The sequence below is a fragment of the Myodes glareolus genome, chromosome 23 (assembly GCF_982192425.1).
Source record: "Myodes glareolus chromosome 23, mMyoGla1.1, whole genome shotgun sequence".
NCBI classification, from domain to species: Eukaryota; Metazoa; Chordata; class Mammalia; order Rodentia; family Cricetidae; genus Myodes; species Myodes glareolus.
In genome coordinates this window covers 20,928,787-20,947,239 of record NC_142048.1, presented here as the reverse complement: position 1 = coordinate 20,947,239, position 18,453 = coordinate 20,928,787, and positions in this window count along the sequence as shown.

Below are 18,453 nucleotides of genomic sequence, written 5' to 3'. Positions count from 1 at the left end.
ATGGTGTTTTGGGGGAAGGTGGGGAAGCTGGAGGAGAGGAAGGAGAGAGAAATGAGATTGTATGTAAAAAATAATAAGAAACTAAAAATCCATATATGCCATATTCAAACTAAACTAAATACCTTGAATCTATAGCTTTCATATAGGTAAAAGATACAGAATATTTTAAAGTAAGTTATATTAGTTTTATAGAATTTTCCAACTGTAAGTTTATGTAATAAAAGTCATGAAAATAGACTACGAATATTGTGTCATTAATAATGGCACAAAGTAAAATATCAGCGTTGTTATGTGACAAGCTAAGGATAAAATACTAGCAATAAGTTAGGTAAAGTTGAATGAGGAATTTAACACAAATTTCAGCCGTTTCAAAAGGAGACAGTGATCTGTGGACCAAGCCCTGCCTCAAATTTGCTGTGCCCCATCTTGCTCACCTGTTTACACATTGTCTGCACTGTTTTCATGTTCGAATGGCAGAACTGACAAGTTCAGCAGACATTGCAAGACCCATAAAACCTACTATACCCTGTGTATTTTATTCACAAATTCCTACCTGGAAAATCCTTGAGCCCACAGACCCGTAAAACCTACTATACTCAGTGTATTTTATTCACAAATTCCTACCTGGAAAATCCTTGAGCCAGAGAAGCCTCAAGACCCACAATTAGGGCCAATCATTTCCTTCTTTTCTAAAAATTCAGTATTGAAATCTTAGACTAGATGGAAATTTTTTATTTTTCTCTAATCTGAGTCTTGATTAATTCTAATGTTATGAATTTTGTTCATAATGTGGAATAAAAAATAACCTAGTTGTTGAATGAGTTTTTAAAGTGGATCACTTTAAATTTGTGAAATTTAGTCAGTTTATCTGTCTAACCAAACTTCTTGGGCAAAGAAATATGTGTTTCGGGCAAAAGGCTATCAATTCTGAGAATTTAGTGCTAAAAGCTCCAATTATTTTCTTACTTGTTCAAGATTCTGAAAAATGTATGAAGATAAATCAGGGTTAAATGACATGCTTCCAGGCTGCATCAGTAGAAATACAGGCCAGATCTTGCTCCTCATTGTGAGGTTTCCATGCACGTTGTTTGCCAATTTTCCAAAACAAAACGCTACATTAAAAAACAGAAGAGTTAAGCATATGTAGAAGCAGATGGGCCGGGCAGTTCTCCTTTAGGCTTTCCTTGTACATGCGGGTGCCTTACCTTTTACCTTCATAACCTTAAAGACTGACGTGAGAGATGGGGATGAGGCACCAAACCTGGGTTCTCTTCATGCTCCTTGTTGCGTTAACACAAGGGGAAGGATACACAGAGGAAAAAGCAACACGGTGCTTTTAAATGTCATCATCAGAAAGTCAAGTACCAGTAGAGAGCACATCTTCCTGGGAAACACCAGCTAGAAAACCCATAAATTTAAACATTTCTTTTGGCGTGATGTTCAGCATGTTGTCTATGTTCAAAGCACACAAAATAGTGAGAGTAAGTAAGAAACCGACTGTGGTTTCAGTTGGATGTGGTTAGCTGCACGGGCATTACCTGTTCAACAAGAAGCAAGTGAGATTTACTGGCCTACAGCCACTGCTAAAATAAGATCACAAAGGGTATCAGACTCAATTGACTCTAATGTTAGCCGTTTTAAGAAGTGTGTTTTGCTGTTTTTTTTTCTTCTCTTATTTTCTGTTAGCCATGCTGCTGTATTTAAGTGGAATAAAGTGACAAAATTATCTCCTAACATAACTGGATAAATCTGTAATATTCTCCGCTGTCCCCCTGACCCTCCCTTGTCTCCCTCCTTCTTCTAAGACAGGGTCTTCCAAGATAATTCGAGCTGGCCTGAAGCTCCCAGTAAAGCCCAGACTGGCCTCAACTCAGAGAAATCTTCCTGCTGTAATCTGAGTGCTAACCATGCAGCTAACCAAGCCCGGCTGGAAGTCGGTTTTTTACTGACTTTCACTACTTTGTGTGCTCTGAACATAGCCACAATGCTGAACATCACACCGAATGAAAAGCTAACAGTTGTGCGGTTCTCTAGTTGATGTTTCCCTAGAAGATCTGATCTCTGCTGGTACTTGACTTTCTGAGGATGACATTTAAAGCACCATGTTGCCTTTGCCTCTGTGCATCCTCCAGCAATCGGTACTTCCTCTTGTGTTAGTTTTATGTTTAACTTGGCTAAAATGAAAAGCAACTGTGTAGATAGCGGCTAACATTATTCTGGGTGCTTCTGCAAGGGTCTTTGTGTATGGAATTAGTGCTGAAGTTAGTAGACTAACTATATCAGAATAAATCATGTAGTTTCGAAGGCCTAAATATAACAAAAAGGCCAGCTTTTCCCTAAGTAAGGGTGAGGCATGCCTGCCTGACTACCTTTGGAATGGGGTGTCAGACATTCCAACCTCTATATAAGACTAGACATTGGATCTGCCTTGGTCTTGAGCCTGAAAGGATTACACTATCAACCAACTGACAGCTTGTTGAGTGTGTGTGTGTGTGTGTGTGTGTGTGTGTGTGTGTGTGTGTGTGTGTATCTTATGTGCCTCTCAAAAACTGGGGCGAATTGTCCAATGTTGCTTTGAAATCTTCATTAGCGTAACATTAAGGGCCAGAGTAGCCACAATAACAGTGACATTAAAACAGTTTCTGACCCTGTGATCTTTTTCCAAAACTCTAAACAATGTTGCTAGATCTATATTTTCAGAGACTTTAATTTAGTATTTTGAAAATCCAGTGTATTTGGTCCTAATTATATAGCATGCTGACACAAATTCATAACACAAGTGTTCTGTTTTTTTTTTTTTTGCTGTTTCAATGCTCCACTTTTAATCTATTGAAAATTATAGTGCAACGAGCTCCCAAATTTGTGTCATTCAATCAGTATTATTTTCTTTCTACAGTAAATAATGGGAGGAAAATTGTTGGGTCATAAAAACTAAATTTTGAAAATTTTAATATATTATTAGCTAGTTGTCCTTATGAGTGACTATTTCATTTTGCTAAATCTTAAAATTATGCAATATCCTCAAATACATTTGTAAGCAGAAATCAAAGGAAGAATGAACTATTTCAATATTGATTAATTAAGAAAAGTGAACTTCTCTACACTGATGATGGAAAAGAAAAGGGGAAGTGTTTAAGAAATATACATGTAAGCCTTTCCCCAAAATCTTCATTATAAAATGTTGAATAATGAAATGCTGTATTAACAGATGCCTGAATGCACAGTCATGCTACACGCTCATCAACTGTCTGTCTCTTTCTCTCTCTTCCAATCATGGTCAAACATTTTGCATCTTTTAACCATTACAGTTCCTTATACCTAAATGCCTGTATTCTAGATAGTATTTATTAATAAATAGTTCACACCTTCAAAAATGGGGACTTTTAAACTATAAATATAGCATGCTTATTATACTTGTGAATGGGTTCCTAATATTTTGTACTATCTGGTCCATATTCAGATATCTCCAGTCAAGTCTGGACTAGTCAGGTACTAGACTTTCTTTGTGGTGTTGTCAAACCATGATTTAGTCATTTCATGTGTTGCATTTGGCTACTGTCTCCATTATTATTGTGCTACAAAGTATGTCCCATAGAGACAACTTTGAGGAGGAAAGATCATTGCTGCTCATGATTTCAGAGGATTTCATTCCATCATGATTGGAAAAGCAGGATGGAGCAGCTCAGTTCATGTCAGAGTGTGACAGAAGCTGTTCATGTGACTATATGATGTTGGAGTTCCCTCTGTGTGGTATGAATGTAAGAGTTAGCCAATAAGAAGCTAGGGCTAATGGGCCAAGCAGTGATGCAATTAATACCGTTTCTGTGAGATTATTTGGGGTCTAAGCTAGCCAGTTAGTGGGGAACCAACAAGCGGCTCTCTCCTTACAACAACTATAGACCAAGAAGAAGCAAAAGCAAGGTCTGAAGCACAGGCTTTGTGCCGCCTTTAGAGACTTCTTTTACAGACCTTCTTCTAATGACTACTTCTGCCAGTCAAAATAGTATCACCGGCCACACAACTCACTTGTAATGCATGAGCCTGTGGATGGCATTTCAAATTCCAACTACAATAGTTTGTTATATTTGCTATATATAGTTTGTTTAATTCTTTTCAATACTGACCTACAATGCCCAGTACCAATTCCACTACTTCATTATTCATGCACATGCTATTTGTTAAAAAATAAGAACAAAAATAAGAACATGAAGGGGCCAGCAAAAGCATCAGAAAGTAAAGAAAGTAAAGATGCTTGCTACCAATCCTAACAACCTGAGTTGAATCCCTGTATCTCCCATGATGGAAGGAGAGAATCAACTCCCTCAATGTGTCCTATGACCTCTACAAATCACTGTGGCACACACACACACACACACACACACACACACATATTTGCATGTATTATATATTTGTATGTATGTATGTATGTGTAGACACATGAATAAATAAATCCAATTTAAACTTTTAAAAATAAAGATAAAATGCAAATTAGTTAAGATTTAGAAAATGATTCTGAAACGGAACAAAAATTAGACCTTCTCCTCAAGCAGTATACATTTAAAGAACTTCATAAAAGATAATTAATAAAGTGTCTGCATATTGTCTTAATAGCATTCAGTAAATGGGGAGACATACATTGATAGAATTCTGTTAAATTTCACTACGAATATTGAGAGTCTAGCAAGTAAGAGAGAATTGTTCTTCCTCTTCCTCAAGATCTATCTTAAAAAAAAACTTCTCTAAGACTTTTAATCCAGTTGCATACAAGAAGAAAATATTCCCGTTGCCCTCAACCCAGGTACCAATCAGGGACTAAAGGTTTATCAAGAAAAAGGAGCAAACTGGGATTTCTTACCCTCCTTCCACAAACTTTCCTGTGTTGCTGAGTTGGATGCAGCTAATAGGAATCTCTCTTATCTTTCTCCCAGGTCACTGTTGTAAGGAGAAAGTCCTTATCTAAGTAGAGAACACTAGGACTTGATAGATTCTACTCCAGCTTATAAAATAGAGCTTTCACAACGGGCAGAGCAAGCTATGAAAACCAGGAGTCCATGCCCAATTGATTGCAGGGAGAACAGAGGTGTGGCTTTGGGAAACATCTATGACTGGCTCCACCTTTGCCTATTGTGCACTTATCTCAGCACATTTTGTCCACATAAGGGAGATAGGTGAGATAAGTTTTAGACCCAAAAGATGAACAGATCTGAAGGGACATACATTATTTAGAATAGTGAATGGAGAATTCATTCCTAAGGATATTGCCAGAAGCAATAGAAATTTTGGTAGAAGGGAATACTTACAACTTTAGTATGTGAAAGAGTTGAAATATCAAAAAATAAATGCACTGAGTTTGGAAAGAAAGATTGTGAAAGTCTTATTGTTAAGTCACTCTGAGGATAATAAAGATTGTGTCCAAATTCCAAGTTGTTCTTACTAAATAACAGGACACGGAGTAGACTTAAAGTACTTCCAAGCTATATACAGATCCATTAGCAAAAGACACTACTTTAACATAACATAACATAGGCACTAGTTAAACATAACCTTCTAGCAACCATTGATTGAAAAAGAAAGCATTCACACTCGAGGGAAGTTCCAAGGAACCTAGGTTAAGAACACACCACATACATTTTTAGATATAAGGAACAGCGGGTGAACATCCATTGCTGTGAGTTCTGAGTAGAATAGGAATTTCTCTTCTAATTCCTGACTGATAAGCTATGACTAAATTATGTGCATATTCAGTGAAAAGAGCAAAACACTAACCAGCTGAGAAGATTAAAATCAATCCTTAGTAAATAATTTGCTTATGCTGACCCAAGTATGACCGCTGAGCAGTCAGGCTGAATGATTAAAAGCAAGGAAACAAAAACCTCATGAGTGACAGGTGAGTCTGAACATCATGAAAATAACATGAGTGGCTGCTCATTGGATACCTCCATTCTCATGCAAATATACACAGGTGTTGCAAAGTATCATTTCAAATGACCCATTTCTGGGGCTGGAACGATGGCTCAAAGGTTAAGAGCACTTGCTTTAGCAGAGGACTCAGCTTCCATTCCCAGGTAGCTCTCAACCATCTATAATTCCAGTTTCAAGAGATCTGCTCACCTCTGTGGCCACCAAGCATAAATGTGGTGCAATTCATACATGCAGGCAAAACACGTAAACACATAAAATTCAATAAAAACATAATACCCCATTTCCAACAAAGTACTCTGAAGTAAGGGAAGAAATAGCAGGTCTGATTCCAAAAGGGAAGCACATGCTTGTCAATAGAAAGTTTTGTAAAGGCACAAAATATTGGCCATGGCAGATGAGCTGTGCAAAACAGCCACCACTAGCAAACTCAGAAATTAAAAAAAGTCAAGGTGTAAAGAACTAAAGGAGTTGGGATGCCAAAGTTTCATCAAAAATGAGTACTGATAAAGAAGTCAAAGTTATGCAACTCAAATGTGTAACAACCAAATAAAACCGTAGAAGAAACAAAACAAGTGAAGATAAGATGGACCACTAGAATGTTATAGTTAGAGGGTAAAATGAACGAACTGGGCCTGAGACAAATGCAGCTACCATTAAAGGTGCTTATACATTCACACTGAGAAAAGGAGGACCAGAATGAGAAAGGCAGAAATATTATTTGTAGAAACCTTTCCAAATCTGTTAAGAAACACTAATACAAACATCTGAGAAACTCTAGAGTCCAAATATGAATACAAGAAAATTAACACCTAGATACCTAATAACCAACATGTTGATGTTAGAATAAAAATATTGAAAATGGCTAGAAAAGAGATAGCACTTTCAACAGAAGCCAGTAAGATGATCAGTGTACTTTTTTTTTTAATCAGAAATAAAGGAGTCTGGAAGTGCGGATACGCTGGACAATGCACTCATGAGCTGACAGTACAAACTGTTTATGAAGAAAACTTGTATCCAGCAATAGTGTATTTGAAAATTAAGACAAAGCTACTTTCAGAACATTAAGCCATCAAACAGAAAAAAACTCACAGGACTTGATTCTCTCTGATTGACTTTATAGAATTAGTTTATGGAGATATGACTTGGCTACCAGACCACTGCCTAATCTTCCAGAGGACCCAGGTCCAGTTCCCAGCACCCACATGACAGCTCACAACTATCTGCAACTCCATTCTGAGGAATCTAATACCTTCTTTTGACCTCCACAGACACTGGGTGTCATGTGGCGTACAGAAAGATATCCATGCAGAAAAGACATTCATATAAGTAAAATACGTGAAAATAATAGCTCATCAGTAAAACTGTGAAGAGAAAAAACTATAATAAAGTAGTAACTGCTGTTTCCTTACTTAACTAATGTCCCTGTAACACTGTCAACTTAACAAGCCTAGAGTCATATAAGAAAGCTTTATGCGAGGAACTGTCTAGCTCAAACTGACCTCTGTGCATGTCGGTGGGGGGTTACTTGATTATTAATTAATGTACGAGGGTGCAGACTACTGTGGGTGCCACCATTGGCCTAGTCAGGTGATGCAGGGATGTATAAGAAAGAAAACTAAACACAGTCTGTTTGTGAGACGTGAAGCAGCCCTTCTTCCTATCTTCTGTAAATCCTGGACCCTGAGTAGGTTCCCTGATATTTCCTGGAGTAGTAGGAATCCTACTTTTGGGTTTCTGCCTTGACTTCCTGACCATCCCTTAAAGCACAAGGTAAAATGAGACCCCTTGCCAATTAAGTTGCTTTTGGTGAGAGTGTTTCATTGCAGCAACAGAGTGTGGTGTCATTTCACTGTCCTGGAGATAATGTGAATGCTTGCTTGTTCATGGGTTTAGTCTCAACTAAATTTCTGAGTCTGAGAGCCTAAGATTTTGTAGCGCACACAAATTCCTCAAACTCTTCCAGTGCCCAAGGGGAATAAATAGATCCTCATGTAGGAATCAGCCTTGGAGTACTGAACACTAGGTATGGAACATTTACCCTAAAAACAATTCCTTGTCCTATTAACCTCCCAGCAAACAGCAGGATTGCTGATATTGACCTTGTTGCCTTAGATTATTAGTTCAGCTAAAAACAGACCAATATGGTCTTGGAAACAAAGACTGTTCCTGAAATGTGTCGGGCTCTGCCAGATCCCAGGGATCTGACAGTCCTACTTTTGGCTAGTGCTACCTCTCTACGGTGTTATTCCCAAGTCCCCACTGGCAACCTAAGATTGAATTTCTGCTCATTATTAAAGTAGAGCTCAAAAATATTTATCTGATTAAAATAAATAAAAAATAAGAAAATATTTTGTCATCCCTCCCTGATTCCTAGAAAGTAATATTCATTTTCTTCAGGAAAACAACTCACTTTCTTTGTGGCTTCAAAAATGATTTAAGGTGGTGCTCAATGACACGTAAATATAAAAACATAGAGCTTAGAGTAACTATTGAAAGGAATATTTGAGGAGGGTCAAGAATATAATGCAAATCTAATCCCATCATTGCTAAGTAGGGACAAATAGTTGAAGGCTTCATCTCTCTTTATCTCTCTCTCCTTTGATTCCTAAAATACTATATAGCTGGTGCCTTCAAGTTCAACTAATTCAAAGCTAGTCCACTGAACAACTCTTGCTTGTTTGCTTATGTCAAGCACAGATAACTTCTACAATAGTTGGTTGCCCTGCATACTGTGCATGTCGGGTGTCTGACAACAAATGGATATCTCAGTCCGTTTGCCAATGGGGTGGGACAGTGGAGCAGGATGGAAGCAGAGCAACATTCACTTCAGTGGCCTAAAAGGAAAGCTCAGCTGATTTACTTCGCTGTACAGTGCTTTGTAAGACACGCGTACCCAACAGTCAGAGTTAGAGGACAAAATCTTCCCAACTGGCCTGAAAACATGTCAAGAACAAAGCCAACCATGTTTGAAGCCCCTTTTTTCCTTGGTGAAGTTACTGACCTCTCTCATGACAACATTTGTTTTATTGACAACTTAACCTCGCTTTAGTTTTCTACTTGCACCCCCATAACACCTTAGGGCATAGAGATGTGGTCAGGCTAATTTTATAGATACCGAAACTGAATTTGTGGTTTTGATAAAAAGCAATTTTGATAAATGAGAACTCAAGAGTGCTTCTCTCCACCAAACAAGAAATTTGCAGTTCTGGAGTTGACCGTGAGGTCAACAGGAGAACTTGTAAAAATGCAGATTTCCTGTCTATATTCCAGGTCAACATACTGAAACCTTTGGAAGCATCTTAATAATGTGTGTAATGAGATCTCGGATGAAGATTATGTGCATGCCCAGAGACTATTTTTTGAGGAACAGACTGACTATAGTAGTAAATTTGGGATTTTTAATACAAATAAGGTGCACTTGTGTGTGAATGTAAGATTTATTACTTAAGCCCTTACATTATTTTTTTCTTTCTCTTCCCAGTGCTCGACTAGCACCAATTGCCAGCTTTAGTTAAAGAGAAAAGACTGAGTGGGTAAAGGCATTTGCCACCAAGCCTCAACATCTGAGTTTGATTTCTGGGACCTACGCGGTGGAGAGAGAACAGGAACCCATAACTTGTTCTCTGAATTCCAAGCACATTGGCAAATATGCATCTGCACCGCTCCCCCAATAAATAAGCAAAATGTAATAAAAATTAAAAACCTAAACTGAAGTTAATATTCTATTTTCCATTATCTTGGTTCCAAGTGTTAAGTATGTATAAAATAATATGGGAGGCTTTGAAAAAGAAAATATTTCAATCCCCAGTCACTGGGGAAAGTATTCTTTTGTTCCACCTTTAAAATTTGCACTTTTTCCAAGGAGGATGGAAAAGGAGTTTAGGAGAGAGAGAGAGAGAGACAGAGAGAGAGAGAGACAGAGAGAGAGAGAGAGAGAGAGAGAGAGAGAGAGAGAGAGAGAGAGAGACTTTCTGCATGAGTAAGGGCAGAGGATTCAGGCAGCAGAATGAGCAGAGCATGGTAGCCTGGGACTCAAGGCCTCTTAGAGTCAGAATTCCCTTTCCTGTGTCAGAGATGAAGGCTGGGAAGCATCCCAGACTGTCTGGAGATATCGCTAACACTTGGGTTTAACTGATGCTTCTCTGTATTCTCCAAGACTCGGCCCAGAGATGCAGAGTTCTTTTTCACACAGTCCACAATGAGAGGCTTCTTAAAATTCAGAGCATGAGTTATCGTTTACTTCTATTAAAAGACTTTGTAACAGAAATAATAGATAGGAGAGCGCTCACTCCTCATTGAGGGATGAAAAGTGGCCTGTGTCTAAATGGTCTTTTGAGCTGGGACTTCCTCACAGAATGCTGCTCTGGTAGTAAGGTCTCTTGGGGTCTACCACTAGAACACACCTTTTCACAATCAGCAAGGCCTTCGGCTTATTCTAATCTAACCTCTCCAGTCGTGTGCTTGACTCCCCCAGGTCTGCATAAAGTCTTGTGGGTGTTTCTATCCAACCAAAATAACAACCTTTAGTTAGGTATGTGGTTCAACCCAGAACTGCACAGAACTCAGCATCTCGGACAGGCTTTGCTCCAAAAGCATTCACTTACAAAATACCAAGAGTTTGCAGACTTAGAGATTCACCATCTGTGGATTTAGTAGAACTGGCTCTTTCTCTGTCCACACTCAGTCAAGGAACATTTCCGCTAAAACTCCAAGCTAATTCAGTAAACAATACCATACAATTAAAACTGGACAGACTTATTGTTCTGAATGTCTCTAACTTTGTACCTCACAACATTTAAAATAAAGACCAGCAGGTTGGCCCAAGGGTGGAAGCTCAAGCTGCAAGTCAAGTTCAATGCCTGGGATCCACAGGGTGGAAGGAAGAGACCACTCCCACAAGTTGTCCTCAGTTTGCTGAAGGCATGCCAAAGCATGAGTGGGCATGCACAGAAATAAACACGTGTAAATGTTGTTAATATAGAAAACAAAATGTTAGAAGTAAATTTAGATAAAAATCTGATTATCACATCTACTGCATTATAAACCACATCTTTATTATTATATTTTTGTAACAACTTTATATGCAAATATCAAATATGAGGACATAAATCAAACTTCTATACTAATATACATTTGCTAAAATATTACCTCAGAATAAATAAAAATTGTCAAGATTTTACTGATCCAGATGTTATAAAGCATTTTCATTTTCGAATCATGAGAGAAATATCAATTCATTTCAAGTATGACTTTTTTACTGTATGTTATAATTTTTAAAAGCCAGAGTAAGAGAAAAATGCTTGCTGGGAAGGATGGATCCTCGTGGTGACAAGATTCAGTTGACTTTTTACTTCCTTACCAAGACTGTGTTTAAACCACTCTAGCATTGTTTCCCCACCTTCCTAATGCTTTGACCTTTAATACAGGGCCTCATGTTGTGGTTACCCTCAACCATAAAATTATTTTTATTGCTGTTCCATACCTGCACTTTTGCTACTGTTATTAATTATATTATAAATGTCTGATATGCAGGATATGTGACATGTGACCCCGAAGAGGTCACGACCCAGAGGTTGAGAACCACTGTACTTTAGCATCTTCACTATTCTTAAGGGATAAACTGTATAGTGCTCAGTAGATTGCAGTATAAATTTTAAAAATGAATTTATGGCCTTTGTCAGGAAGATAAAGTCTATAGACAGCTCCTTTACCAGTAATGAACCCTTGCTAAGAAATTCTCGTAATTGTGAATTCTGAATTTTTCATTGTTTTTATTCTAAACCTTTGTCTTAATAAGCAAACTGAGAAAGAAAATCTAGTTTTTATTAAGTCCCCCTATGTATTTAAACCTGATTCAAATTTGAGTAACCAATGGAAATTGGGTACATTTAGGAGTCACCTTTCATATACATGTGGCTGCTAGAAATTGCAATATGCCCAGTCCGGAATCAATAAAATAGGATTAGTTGACTTTCAGGTTTTAAGGATTCATATGTCATAGATGCAAGTCGATCAGAAAATTGCTTCCAGTAAAATTTTGTTACCAGATAATAAAATGAACTCATTAGGAATCTACAAGACAGATAGCAAAGAACAATTAAGAACTCAATTTTCTTTGCTGAGTTGGACTTAAATAAAATCTTCACTTAGTCTTTGGAAGAGTAGCTCTTTGCAATTAATTAAATCTAGAATTTTTGTTGTTGTTGAAATCACCACACTAGCTTAGGTTTTATTTTTGCAAGGCTGTGAGAAGTGTTATTGCTGCTTCAACACATACAGTACACAGCACATAAAAACGTATCTCATGCTTTGTGAACAGAAACAAAATTCTCAAGCATTAACAATTATATTGGTGGGAGTTTTTACATTAAATTAAGCTTGGAATAAGGAAGAAAAGTTGGCTGTAAACAAGAAAAATATTTCTCTTAAGACAGTTAAAAGTTAACGAGGCACATTAATCAAATTGTGATGTAATGCTCAGCAAAGTCAGCTATAAAAAGTGTTTTCCGTAACTTTTCTTCCTTCGCATTAATTTTTTCCCAGTAAAAACTAACTGCCTTATACAGTGAAAGGAGAGCACCTAACCTGATATGTAATTTCCTCTTGAGCTGCAGAACCTGTAAAATTTGTGTGGGAGAGAAATTAAAAGCCATCTTATCTTTTATGGCAAAAAACCTTAACATTTTTGGATATTTGCTTGTTCTTTTTGAGGGCAAATCTTTCAGTAATCTCTCTCTCTCTCTCTCTCTCTCTCTCTCTCTCTCTCTCTCTCTCTCTCTTTCTCTCATTCAGTTAACTTTTAGTGGAAATGCAGTGCCTGGGATATTTTTTTGCAGTTCATTTGTAGAAAAGAAGAAAGGGAGTAAGATGATGGCGGTTGGAGGAAAGGCAGAAAGAAAAAAGACAGAGAAAGGAGGAAGAAAAGATGGCTTTATGTCAGACAACCAACTCAATAAATTCTAGGAAGACACACACACACAAATACACACATATGACATTTTATATGTGTACATGACATCATATAGATATATGGAATGCCCTAACAAAAAGAAAAAAACAATTTTGGAATGCCTTAAGGAAGTATACCTTTCAGCTCAATAAATTTTAAAACTAAGAAAAAAGAAAAACAAATATGATCTTAATCCATAGATATAATTTTGTATTGTAGTCTTAGGGAAAATACAACTTTTTCTAATTAAATTTCTGATTTAAAAACAATGAAATAAATGGTCTTTAGGTTTTAACTGTAAGAGTGAAATGCTGATGGTATTCCTGTTAATATTGTTCATGGTGTATGTGACTCTGTGTGTGTGTGTGTGTGTGTGTGTGTGTGTGTGTGTGTGTGTGTGTATGCAGGTGTGAATGGCATACATGTGAAAGTCTGAGGATGTTCCTGATGCTGTTCCTCAGAAATCTTCCACCATTTTGTTTGAGACAGAACGTCTCATTGGCCTGGGGTTTTGACATGTAGGTCAAGTTACCTGGGTTGAAATCTTCAGAGAAACACCTATGTCTGCCACCCCCTTCACCTTTCCTGGCATAACAGAAATGCATCATCGTGTCCACTCTTTCTTTAGGCTTTTTTATTTGTCAGTTTAAATTGTCTAATTAAAATTTAATAACATCACTATCCCCTTCCCTGTTCTCTCTTCCCAACCCTTCCTATATTTTCCCCCTCGAATCTCTGCCATGTCTGTCCACCATCCCCTCCACTCCCTTCCAATTGATGGCCGCTTTTCTTTTAAAATGGGTTCTGAGGATCTGAAATCAGGTCCTCACACTCTGGATCCTAGCCGAGCCATCTCCCTAGCCCCTGTTCACATTTTCTTGTCCCGTTGTGGTGGTGTACACTTCAATAAGCTTCTGGAAACTTTTGGCAAGAGATGTGTGCGGTGCTGTCTTCTTCCCTAGTCCTCTGCAGCCGGTAACTGTGCTGATGTCTGGAGGGATTGAAGACACCAGGACAAAACTAAATTTAGTTGCCAGATCTACAGAGGGCTTTGTAGGGGTTTCCTCTTATGGCTCTTCAAGCTTGTGCTTTTCTGTCTGTGTACTATGTGAAAGATAATTGTGTCCTGAATTTTTCCCCATTAATGCAAGCACATGAGCACTTTGGAAAAGCATCTAAGCCTTTGACTCATGGATTTTTTTTAAAAAAATGTATTTAATGGACCCATTAGTTGAGAGAATTAGATAAACATACTAATGCAAGGCCATTCTGTTTGCTTTTTGGGGGTAGGGGGTATTGACAGGTAGAAGAAAGTGCAATTCAATTTTATCACAATGCAATTTAAATTGTAATATACAAGAATTTACATAATTAAAAATAAAAAACCCAAACTATTCTTGATATCCTTGGGACTTCAGCACTTCTGTATTCTTTTTTTTCCTTCGGGAATGTTGAGGATTCAAGCTTGTATCCTCAGACATGTTGGACTTGTACTGTATCAATGACCAAGAACTTTAACCTCACCTCACAGAGGCTTAGACCACTAACACCAACCTGAAGATGAAGTGAGCATAGAGTGCATGCTGTGATTGCAAAACTCAGAAGGTGAAGGAAGGAAGATTAGAAGTTCAGGGTCGTCTTCAGCTACATAATGAATTTGATTTCAGCCTTGTGTACATGTAAGTTTGCCCCAAACAGACAAATAAACAATAAACCAAAATTAGCATGCAGAAAAATAATTAAATTTTTCTATCTAATTTAAGAGATGGCATAGTTTTGGTTTGCAATTAAATCAGTTAGGAATCAAATTTCCAAAATAATTAAAAACAATAATTTCTGTCACCAATGTGAATCATCAGATGAGCTGTTATTTTAAGAATCTGATCTGCAAACAAGGCAAACCTAGGAGTTGTAGGAATTACAGTTTAGTGGCAATTTACAGAGGAAGTGATGTGGGAGGTCCTTCTGTCTATATGTTGCTTTTATTGGTTAATGAATAAAGAAACTGCCCTGGGCTGTTGATAGGGCAGAACTTAGGTAGGCAGGGAAAACTGGACTGAATGCTGGGAGAAGGAAGGCAGAGTCAGAGGTACGCCATGGAGCCACCATCGGAGATAGATGTGCTGAAACTTTGCTGGTAGGCTATGATGATGTACATATTAATGAAGATGGGTTAAATTAAGATGTAGAAAATAGCCAATAAAAAGATAGAGCTAATGAGCCAAGCAGTGATTTAAATAACATGGTTCCTGTGTGATTATTTTGGGTCTAAGCTAGCTGGGCACCCAGGACCAACAGGTGACCCTTTCCCTAACAAGGAAGGCTTTCTGAATGTGGTGGTTTGAAAGAGAATGGTTCCCACAGGCTCATGTGCTTGAATGCTTAGTCATTGGGAAGTGGCATTACTTGGGAGGACTGGGGAGGTGTTGCCTTGTTGGTGTAGTTGTGGTCTTGTTGGAAGAAGTGTGTCAATTAGGCAAGGTTTTGAGATTTCAGAAGTTCAAGCCAGGCCCTTGTCTGTTTAGACCTGGAGGTAGATCTCTCAGCTACTCCTCCAACATCATGTCTGCCTTCATGCCACCATGCTTCCCACCATGATGATAATGATATAAACCTCTGAAACTGTTAACAAGCTGCAATTAAATGCATTGTCCTGGTCATGGTGTCTCTTTACAGCAATAGAACATTGACTAAGACAATGAGTTTAGACCCTTAAAGAAAAGCAGACCACAGACATTGGTATTTATTCAATGTCTACTAATGGGTTTAGAAAGGGCTGTGATTGATGACTCAGTAAATAGGTTCTCAGATGTATTTTTGGTGACCAGGCCCTGTAATATACCATCCATCCACAGCAGGAGGAGCTGGGATAGGAGATTCAAAAACAACACCTAGAATATAGGAATTTCCTTACATTTATAGGCCTCAAAGGAAATGGGTCTCTAGGCTTAGTGGGAAGGGGGTCTCTGAATTTAGGAGATTAATTAAGATATTAAATGAGATATAAGGCATAATTTAGAAAATTCTGTTGTCTTATATTACCTTGGGACTGCTGTTTGCTAGGAGTGTAGCAGCTTAGGGATGATACTAGAAAAGATATAAGGCACAGCAGATCCCCTCTACAAGGGCAACACCAGTCACCCAGCACATAATAGTTCCATGCGATGATCAAAAATGCTAGTAATTTTAGTGTTATTATTCCCATTCTGTTATCTGAAATTAACATTCTTCTTGTAAAGTGTCCTAAAAATTTTTCAAGCCCCAATTAATTCTTCACCTGCAATTTATCAGATTCAAATAACTTTTAAAAAGATGATTTTTGAGCAAATATTTTAAATCATTTTCAGACAGGCTACAGGCAACCTCACAAGGAAGTAGGGTAACTCCTGGGACCAATAATTTGTCAAATGTCAAAACTTGCACAATGAATGTAATCCTGTCTTTTGACAGTCTGATATTTAAAGCATATGGGTTTCATGTCAGAATATTCAATCTTCAGTTAAATATGAGCGGAAACTTCCAGAAATTCTATTTGAAGCTCCCAGTTTTGAAAGGGCATCATCTCGGATCTGTCATCCAGTTTTCCAGGTTTTCAAACCTTTATCATCAGAAGACAATGCACCTGGATTGTTTCCCATAACCCTTTAGATGTCTCTAAGCTAAGTCAGCCATGCTGAAAAAATTAGTCAAGGGTATTATAAAAAAGCTTGTCTTAGAAAACACTAATTTGTTTCTAATTTCACAAGTTCTTTATTTTAGATTTCATAACAGTAAGATAAAGAAACAAATAAGCTGTCATTCAAAATCATTCATATTATAATTAGTGAAGTCTAAGTAGAGGATAAATTTGTGGAGCAGATAATGTGTCAGTGATAGTCTTTCTTATATCCTTCCCTGATTGATTGAATTACACTTTGATGCAGCCATCAGTGTCAAGCCTGGGACAAAGGACTGCACACTGTAGACATGGCAAAATGCTTGGAGAACCATGCTCATCTGTTTCGTGGTCTAAGGATTGAAGGAGGTTAGAAAGATGGGAAGAAGTGGGGGGACATAAAACCTATTTGAAGCCATTCACCAAGAGAAAAACAAGAATTGTGGTACAATTATCTTGAAGCTTTTTTCCCTTCCCAGTTATAAACCTGCAATTTCAAAAGAATCTAACCAAATCTTATTTGCAGGGAAAGGACATATACTAAACTATTTATCCAACCCTAATGGCTCCTGGCTTTAATTTATCAGATTTTATGTCCATACAAGGCTTTGGGGAGCTACCCTGTCCATTCATTTTTCAAAAAGGGAGAAGAGTGAAAAAGTGTTGATTCTTAGCAACCTTTTCAACACTAACTTGAGACCTACTAGGATAGTGTTTAGCATTAATGTATACATATATGTAATTGCTACAACAATTACAACTCTCGTGTAGTGAAGTCATTGCTGAAGCCCCCAGATGTACTTTCATTTTCCTCTTGATTGTCTTCTTATTCTTAATAAAATCTCAACTCTATTTCACACTAAACTAGTTCTAGAATTCTCTTCTAAATTGGAGCCACAAATAACTGTTTAGCTTGGATAGAAATTCTCAAAAGATTAATGAAGTCCTGAGACAGCTGAGGGCAATAGCAGAGAACCGAGCCTCTCTCTCTCTTCCGTCCATGCTTCAGGAGATAGGCATCGGTCAGCAAAGGTACAGGACTCAGACTGGCCAGTAATATGTGATGCCATTGCAAAATATTTTGCTCGTTAGTGACCTTTAGTAATCAGGATGCCTAATTTAAGCATATATGGACAAATAAGACAATTAAATCTTCTCAATTCCCACAAGGATAATACTTAGTACCATTCTAGACATAGAAAATAGCTAAGGCATTGCTTACAATATCAGTTTTGGTCCATTAGTGTTCACATTTCTCTCCACCTAAAAATTTGAAAGTGATAACATGAAACAAGCCTGAAGGTGAGTGGAAAGTGGACATCAAAATATGACCTGAAACAGAAGGGTTGCTTAGTGTGTGTCTGGCACTGTTCTAAATGAAGTATTTACATTCTCTCCTTTACATCTCCGGATAGGTTTGTTGTTGACAGAAGAACAACAAAGCTATTAGGTACTATTCTTAATATCACACAGTTAATAAGTGGTAAACTTATGGTTCTCACTCAGCCAGAGTGGACTCAGTTAGTACTGGGGGTAGGACCACAGAAGCCATGGGACATGAGCTTTCCAAGTATTGTTGAAAGAGGCAGTCTCAGTGGTATTCAAGGACGACAAGGCCATAAGCATCTCTGTTTCAGCATTCTTAAACTTTATATTTTTTGTGAGAAACTTTGAGGAAGGATGAAGGATTATCTTTCCCTTAAAAAGCGGAGCCAGCTAGCTCCTTCTTATAGAAGTTCAAGGTCTTGAGCACAGGGGTCCTGTCTCAGATTGACTTTCACAAGTCACACTCCAAAAAAACCCATTATGATTCCTGATGCATTGTTCTCCTGGAAATAGGGATGGGGTGTAGGAAGTAGCACATGGTGAAATATACAATTGACTATAATATAGTAGTATGACTGTGTCTTGTACTAGAATATACAAA